Below are 9257 nucleotides of genomic sequence, written 5' to 3' on the forward strand. Positions count from 1 at the left end.
AAATAAAGGGTCCTGAAGGCTGCAAGAGAAAAACAGAGTCATTTACAGAGGAAAACCCATAAAATTAGCAGCAGACATCTCCACACAAACACTAAAGGCCAGAAGAGAATGACAGGATATATATCAAGCACTCAATGAGAAAAGTTTTCGACCAAGACTACTGTATTCTGCTGGACTGTCATTCAAACTAGATGGAGGCATAAAAGCCTTCTCAGACAGTTAAAGATATCAACTATCACCAAGTCTGCCCTACAAGAAGTTCTGAAAGGTCTTCTAAAACAATGATATCACCATAAACATACCATATATCAGAACACTCTAAAAGTCTAGAATAATGTCATTAAAATATCTTCTATCTATAGTATCAGTGAATATCAATGGGCTAAATTCACCTGTTAAAAGGTACAGAGTAGGAAGATGGATCAGAAAACACAACCCAACCATATGTTGTCTGCAAGGATCCTACTTAACTCAAAAAGAACAAAGACTCAAAGTGAAAGGATGGAAAGCTATCATATAAGATAAAGGACTGTGGAGTGACTGCTGAGACACCTTTGTGGGAGCCATGCATTCTGAGTATTTCAGTTGAACAGACTGGATTGAAGGGTAGGTTTTCCTAGAATCCCAAGCCCATAGCATTTTCTAAAAATTTATATATATGTGTGTGTATTTAATGAGAGAGATATAGAGGGATTAGAGCACGGCTCAGCTCTGGCTTATGGCAGTGCTGGGGACTGAACCTGGGAGCTCAGAACCTCAGGCATGAAAGTCTTTTGCATGAACTGCTATGTTGATCTTGATTATATCCTATGGCCTTTGGGGCTGGAGAGACAACATTGCACCACCTGCGCTTAACCCGCCACACTACCGCCCCACTCCCTGTATTTAGGATTTTTGAATTATTTCATTTCAAAAATGTACTTGCAAAACAAGATCCTCCTCTGAGGTCCAGTATAGAAGGTTCTGGGTAGAGGATAACTTTAATGAAGTAAAATCTCAGGACTTGGTGGTAAGTGCACCAAGGTTAAGTGCACACATTACAGAGCAGAAAGACCCAGATTCAAGTCCTTGGTTCCCACCTGCAGAGTGGAAGCTTCATGAGTGGTGAAGCAAGGGCTGCAGGTGGCTCTGTCTCTTTCTCCTTATTTCTCCCTACCTCTATCCAATAATAAGTAAATAAAGATTTCAAAGTTTTTTTCAAAAAATGAAGTAAAACCTCAGGAAATGACAGTGAACTTGAACATCTCTCCATGAGTTTTTTTTTTTATTTATTTATTGGGGGATTAATGGTTTACAGTTGACAATAAAATACAATAGTCTGTATATGCATAGCATTTCCCAGTTTTCCACATTCAACCCCTCCCCTAGGTCCTCCTCTGCCATCATGTTCCAGGACCTGAACTCTCACCCCCACCCCAAGGTCTGTTACTTTGGTGCAATACACCAATGTCCATGAGTTCTTTTAGCTTCACTTCATGAGTTCTTTACCCTGCCAATAGCCTATGTGTTACATAAACGCTAAAAACCACTTAGTAGCATATCTCTTCTTACTATGTACAGAGTGAAGCTCATTTTCACAGGACAGCTCCTTTTATGATGCCTAATTTCTGCTTGGTGCTTCTGGCCTGGCCCTAACTTTTTTGTCTTTCTATGCTTCTGTCTCCCATAATGCCACTTTTCCATGCAATCCCTCCTACCGCATGGTGGCAGATCCTGCTGTTAGCTCAACATTTCTTCTTTACTTCCTGGAATGTTCTATTGCCTGTTGAATTAGTCCCTCAAATTCAATTTCCTCCTTTTTTTTTTAGAGAGACTTTAAAAAAATAAAACTTAATTTGAAAATAAATTCCACTGCAGAGAATGCAAACTTTGGGAAAGGCATAAATAAATCCTATCAAATGTCACACCGTCATCCACAGGCCACAAGCACCTGAGCTGGTGAAGCAAGCACGTTCATCCTCAAAAAATGACAGGCAGTTCTCCTTTGTGTTAGATTCTGACAGCTTTGGAGCCTCAGGCCCAGCCCATAGGTGGGCTCACTGATGACACCAGTATAAAGGCTGGAGATGGCTCCACCCAGGTCCTTCCCTTGGTGGCAACTCTTACTCAATCCCTCTAGCCACAATCCTAATATCCCCAGAGACCTTCATGACACAAGCAAGGGATCTCTAGGTCAGGCATGTGGCCAGTGTCTTGTATCCACAATCAAACTGAAGCTGTGAGCAGTTTCTGGTGGAGGGTCCAAGTTCCCTCCTAGGGCTGTGCTGCACCCAAGCTGGTCTACTCTGCCTCAGGCTTCCAGCTCAAGTGCTCTGCTATCCAGTGGGGCCTGGTAGCAATTTCGTTGGCTGGCATCTCCAACACGTGCAGTTAGCTAGTATTTGGGGACACAATTATAGACCCTGAGCAATCCCAGCTGGGGGATAGGAGATGCCAGATATGCCAGATATGGCTGTCTCCACAGGCATCGGGCGGCCCCTGCTAACAGGAGTCAGAACAAAGGCAGCCCTGTGAAAAGTGGATAGTGAGAGTCATCACGAATGAGCAGTCTTCAGGGAGCAAATCCTGGAACAAAGATTCAACATGTTTCCTACACTAGAGGGTCACTACCAGGTCCAGAGTCCCAGGGCATCTGCAGAAGGTCTCTGTTCTGTCTGGTCTTCACAGACGTCTCTGATTTCCTCTCAGAAAGGAAATGGGATGACTAGATGACTATGGTGACATAGTCCCCTGCTGGTGGTACTGCTGTTGCCACTGCTTCTTCAACACCCAATAGGCCTGCACAGCCTGTTCTCTTTCCTCCCTGATGATCCGTTGTCAGGCTAGTGAGAAGCTTAGAGACTGGGACCCATCACCAGGACTCAAAAGCATTCTCATCAGCATTAGCAACTTCCTGCCAGGCTGGTTCTTGCTCTCACTTGTCCTGGGCTTGGCAGTCAGCGATGGGGGCTGCGGGGCAACCTCTCCAAACCTTACCTTATCTTGAAGTCACAGGAGGGGCAGTAGGCAGGTCCCCATTCAACAACCATGGCTGGTGATGGAATTTTCCAGCTGGGGACTTTCTTGCACATGCTTCTTCATTCCATTCTGAACAAAGGCCATGAATTACCATACATGGCCAACTGAAACCCACTGCAAATATCCTGGTCTTGCTCAACTGCCCCCTCCCCCCTGCCCTGAGGTGCTTGTGATTTACCTTTAGAAAGAAGCCTGCCTATGCATGGTGAGCTCATGATCAGACCTTATATGGTAACTTCACCTGATAGGTCAAGACTTAACCCTGTATTATGTATGTGACTTGATGATTATCTTAACTATTTCCTAACCCTTGAGTATAGATATACCTGCTTGTACCCCCAAATAAACAGGCTGTTCCCTGAAACATCTCCCGAAAGTGTGGTCTCTCATCCCCGACCCTAGGGTCTTCTCCTTGGACCTCCCAGGGGTGGCCTCGACCTCTGTAGCCAGTGGCCAGGGAGGCGGAGAACCAAGAGTCACCCACATTGAAGCAGCTCCTACTCCAGCCTTTCTGCTGCCTTCTCTTCCTTCTTCTGCTGAATCTTGTCCAGCAGTCACTTCTGGTATGCTTTCTTCCTCTCCAACTTTTTCTTGGGCACCGCCTGCACCTCTGGCTGCTGGTCAGCCTGGTACTTGCTAGGGAGCAGCACATGCTGGGTCTCCAGCTCCATGAGCTGGATGTACGCTCTGTCTCCCGCGTACTCTGCTTGAACTCGGGCATGGCTATGTCTGCTGGACTCCCTTGGCTTCCTTCTCCAATGTTTTTCTGAAGATCACCTGGGTGTTTTGTTATTGTTGTTATTGTTGTTCCCTCTTCTTGTTACTGATCAGATTTTTCATTTCCTGGCGACTCTTCATAATTTCTCAGAGTCGGAAAGGGATTTCTTGTTCTTCTTGGTTCCTGGGCTCACAATTCACTTTTTTCTTTGCTGCGCAACCCGGGCCATGGCGCTGAAAGCTGTTTTCCCCATTGCTGTTGCTGCTGCAGTCACTGCAGGCACTGTGATGGCCCGGGGCCTTTAGGCGCCATTGACCCTGCCCTGGCTGCCACTAGGCGCCCAGTGCCAGCCATTTGTACATCACCTGCTTCTGGTTTCTTAAGAAGGCCCTGTTTTTGTTTTGTCTGCTAGGTGCTGAGGATCCTGAATGTTAAGTGAGCAGTATATAAAGCTCTGTATTCTCTGACTTTTCTCTGGCTCTCTCACTTCCTCACTCACAACCTTTGTGATGCTTTCTCCTTGTTGATACAATACAACCCCCACTAGGTCCTCTGAATCCTTCTTGGACCTGTATTCTCCCCACCCCCCTAATCGCAGAGTCTTTTACTTTGGTGCAATATGCCAATTCCAGTTCAGGTTCTACTTGTGTTTTCTCTTCTGATCTTGTTTCTCAACTTCTGCCAGAGAGTGAGATCATCCCATATTCATCCTTCTGTTTCTGACTTATTTCACTTAACATGATTTTTTCAAGGTCCATCCAAGATCAGCTGAAAACCATGAAGGGTGACCTCATTTCTAAATCCACCCTATGTCAGCCTTCACAGCTGTAGCAGATCCATTCATATGCTTTTCTCCATTGGATGGGGATGACTGAAAGTTTCCTAGACTAGCTTTTTTCTTTTTTTGTATATCCTCTTTCCAGAAAGCAAATTCACAAGAACTTTCTTTTTGAGAAAGTTATATATCTACAAAGGATATATAAGTACCATTTAATTTTATGTACCACTAATACAGGCCTTTGAAGTTTATATGCCAAAAGGAACCATTAAATTTCATGTATCCATTAACTAACCTTGTTCAGCAGTTAAAGGGGAAAAATCTCTATTTTGGTTTAGCTTTTAACATTTTTTTCTAGAGCGTATTGAATGCTTTTATGAGTGTCAAATGCCTTGGTGGGAGAAGAGTAAAGTATTTGATAGAACTTTCTTTTTCTTTTGGTAGAGAAAACTGTGATTTAGTAGAGGCCAGAAATGTCCCTCTGACAGAGCATATTTTGCCTGAGGGTCTATTACTAGATTTCTGTATGTCTGGAATAAGTCATGCTCTTAAAGTGCAACTGACCTGTAGGGAAATCACTATAACAATTATAATATTTATTTATTTATTTATTTATTTATTTATATTTGCTACCGAGGTTATTGCTGGGGCTTGGTGCCAGCTCTATAAACCCACCACTCCTTGTGGGCAGTTTATTTGATAAGACAGAAATTGAGAGGAGGAGAAAAGCTAGAGAGGGAGAAAGAAATATAGACACCTCAGACCTGCTTTACCACTTGTGAAGTGTCCTCCCTGCAGGTGGAGAACAGAGGTTCAAACTCAGGTCATTACACATGCACTCAACTGGGTTCATCACTGCCTGACTCCCTGTCAGTTCTTCTTCTGATGCTATCAATAGTATAATTGAATTTTTTAATGGAATTCTGAATAAATCACATTCTAAGGACACTAAAGGGTGTGTAGGAAGTGGTAAACAAAAATAAGGTTGATTTTTCAACAATAAGAACTTATCCACAGAAGGCTGACCAGGATAAAGTGCACATACATATGTGTACTTGCTCCTATGTGTTTCATGCTTTATGGCTGAGCCGTTGCCCAATAGGGTAGTGGGAAGTAATCGAAGTTTTCATTTTATCATTTTACCCATTTTTATCTCTAGAGGATGTCACCTTCTTGAGAGAATCACACACTGGGTTCTATGAAGATGCATTTTTATTTTGTCTCTTTTCGTTCTGCCCTTGAACCAAAAGTCTGCTTTGGAACTCAGCACTTTGATGAGTCACCCAGTATTCTGAAGGAAAAAAAATCTCCTAGAATGAATGGGACTAGGTTTCTCATCTGGTTTAGATTTTTTCCAGTAAGCATTTATATGTGTTCATACAGAAATCTCCACAGGTAGTTCAGTGCTAATGAAAGATTACTAGTGCATGTTCAGATCTTATTTCTGAATTATAAAGACTGGTGAGAAATCATTAAGGGCTAATCTCACTATATAGGAAAGAACCCAACTGTCTTATATTTGATAGGCTTAAGTAAATTCATATGTTATCTAGGTAAGTCAAGACGCTTTGATGCTAGCAAGCTCCAGACTAGATGGCTATTACATTATCCAGCAGGTTCACTTTGGGGAAGGGACAGCTGTTCATAATGCAATTTTTTATTCAGCAAGTGCACCATGGTTTTATCTAGTGGATATGAAAAGTGCAGTGTAGAAAATTTGGAGAGAAAGTCATTTTGCCATTTCTCCAAGACAGCCCAAGATGTCTAAAGAAAGTGCAAATTTAAAAAAAAAAGAAAGAAAGAAAGAAAGAAAGTGCAACTTTCTAGGTAATTAAAAAAAATTCTGCGGTCCAGGAGGTGGCACAGCAGATAAAGGATTGGACTGTCAGGCACCAGGTTCTTTGATCCTTGGATGCACAAGTACCAGAGTGATGTCTAGTTCTCTTTCTTTCTTTCCTCCTATCTTTCTCATGAACAAATAAAATAAAATCTTAAGGGAGTGGGGGGAGTACAGGTCCTGGAAAAGGAATGCAGAGGACCTAGTGAAGGTTGTATTGTTATGTGGAAAACTGAGAAATGTTATGCATGTAAAAACTATTGTATTCACTGTCAAATGTAAAACATTAATCCCCCAATAAAGGAAAAAAACATAAATAAAATTTTTTAAATTTTTAAAAATCTTAAAAAGGGCTTGGCGGTAGCACAGCAGGTAAAGCACACATGGTGCAAAGCATAAGGACCAGCTCAAGGATCCCAATTCGAGTCCCCAGCTCCGCACCTACAGGGAGGTCACTTCGCAAGCAGTGAAGCAGTTCTGCAGGTGTCTATCTTTCTCTCCCCTCTCTGCCTTCCCCTCCTCTCTTGATTTCTCTCTGTCCTATCAGCAACAACAACAGCTATAACAACAATAACAGCCACAACAAGAGCAACAACAAAGGCAACAAAATGGGAAAAATAGCTTCCAGGAGCACTGGATTCGTAGTGCTGGCAGCGAGCTGCTGTGATAATGCTGGAGGCAAAAAATAAATTAATTAAATTAAATCTAAAAAACATTTCTGTGGGAGTCAGGCAGTAATGCAGTGGGTTAAGTGAATGTGGCACAAAGCGCAAGCACCGGCGTAAGGATCCCGGTTCAAGCCCCCGGTTACCCCACCTGCAGGGGAGTCGCTTCACAAGCGGTGAAGCAGGTCTGCAAGTGTCTATCTTTCTCTCCCCCCTCTCTGTCTTCCTCTCTCCATTTCTCTCTATCCCATCCAACAACAACAACCATAATAACTACAACAATAGAACAACAAGGGTAACAAAAGGGAATAAATAAATGAATATTAAAAAATATTTCTACACATTTAATGACACCTTGCTTGATTTTCTGAAGCTGCGAAATTATTTGCATCCAACTAGAAATTAGGATTGTATTTTTGTTTTTATTATCTGTGTAATAGTTGTCTGTTAAAATAGATTACACTATTTTAAGTTTTTTAAGAATTTACTTATTTATGAGAAAGATAGGCAAAGAGAGAAAGAACTAGACATCACTGTGGTACATGTGCTGCCAGGGATTGAATTTAGGACCTCATAGTTGAGAATCCAGTGCTTTATCCATTGCGCCACCTCCCGGACCACAAGATTACACATTTTTTTAAGGGAAAAATGTTACTTGATTTTCTCTGGAATATACTCTTTAATACCCAACTTTCAAGAGGCCTCAGCAATTTATTTTTATTATTATTATTAATTATTTCTTTCTGTTGCCCTTGTTGTTTTATTGTTGTAGTTATTATTGTTGTTATTGATGTCGTCATCATTGTTGGATAGAACAGAAAGAAATGGAGAGAGAAGGGGAAGACATAGGGGGGAAAGAAAGATAGACACCTGCAGACGTGCTTCATCACTTGTGAAGCAGGTGGGGAGCTGGGCGCTTGAACCGAGCAAGTTGTTAATGATCATTATCCTTCATCTAGAATTTTAGATATTGTTGGATATTTTTGCCATAAATTTTTACATATTTATAACACTCATTTGTTCCTTGTTTTATTCAACAAATATTCAAAGAAATTGGACATGCCAGACATTAAGTTATAGATTACCAAGTAAAGGTAAATATGTTGATGCTTCTGTATTTTTAGTTTCCAAAAGTGAGCAAAAATGATTCTTATTTGAAAAATGTCCTCAAGTAGTAGTATGACTCTTGTGTGTTACAATTGATTAGCCTTTTTTTTCTTTTCTTTCTTTTTTTTTTCTTTTTTGTATGCTGTGCTATAAACCATGCTAGAGCATTTCCTGATACTGAAGAGAACAATCAATAAATATTCGTGATGATGGTGATGGTAATGAAAGTGATAAGGATGAAGTAACCATGGCACCTTAGAAGTGTAGTAAACATTGGCAATTACACAGCAATTTCTGTTGTCTTTCAAATAAGTGCCTGAAAACATTAATTAACTGGAGAGATTGCTGCAAAAATCTCTTAGTAACAGACATCCTTTAATCCAGGCAAACAGTGGAAATCACTATTAGCTGAATGTCTGGAATAAATCACTAATTGTATTGGTTACAGTTTCACGGCAATTATAAAGTTCTGAGGAAAGAGCTCTTGGGAGAAAAGTATCTTTGGAGGATTTTAGAATTAGGTCAACACAGTAGTGAGAACTGGACATGGTCAACATGGATGCTAGGATTTGATTCAACAACCACTAAACTGAATCATGATGGAACCCATTCCTAGTGTTTCCAAAGTTTTGTTGTTATTGCTAGCTTTTCTGAGGCATTATGTAACTGGTAATAGGGGGGTCTTATTTTAGCAGATAAGGTGGTTTGTAGGCAGGTCTTTACTGCAAGCAGATGTTAATAGCTGTCATGTTATGATCTTCCTTAGGGAGGAAACAGAATAACTTAACTGATTCTGCTCATTCTACCCCCATCCTGAATGTGTGTAAATGTCATAGTACCCTCCCATGCTGCCACTCTCTTCTAATCTAGACCACTAGTGTTTTCCTTGTTGGTCCCCTCTCTCTGATCTATCTTACTTTTCCCAAAGCCTCTTCCCATGAAACTAGTCTATCCCTCAATTCCCACTCCACCTTTTGGCCTCCAAATATCAATCATTGAGTTGCATTTGACTTTCTCCAGAATGAAACTGGAATAAGAAAGGGTGGATGGAAATGTCACCCATAGGTGCAGTCTCATGATCAACTGTCTAAACTATTGTTGGATATTTAATAATATCTGTGGGATTCCTGGTTG

At 41.3% G+C, this 9257-nt stretch overlaps 1 pseudogene; it reads right to left on the reverse strand.

Annotated features, from left to right (window-relative positions):
• Nucleotides 1–2712: 2712 nt before the first annotated feature.
• On the reverse strand, nt 2713–8671 carry LOC103110678 (coiled-coil domain-containing protein 137-like; annotated as a pseudogene).
• Nucleotides 8672–9257: the final 586 nt, after the last annotated feature.

The sequence above is a fragment of the Erinaceus europaeus genome, chromosome 3 (assembly GCF_950295315.1).
Source record: "Erinaceus europaeus chromosome 3, mEriEur2.1, whole genome shotgun sequence".
NCBI classification, from domain to species: domain Eukaryota; kingdom Metazoa; phylum Chordata; class Mammalia; order Eulipotyphla; family Erinaceidae; genus Erinaceus; species Erinaceus europaeus.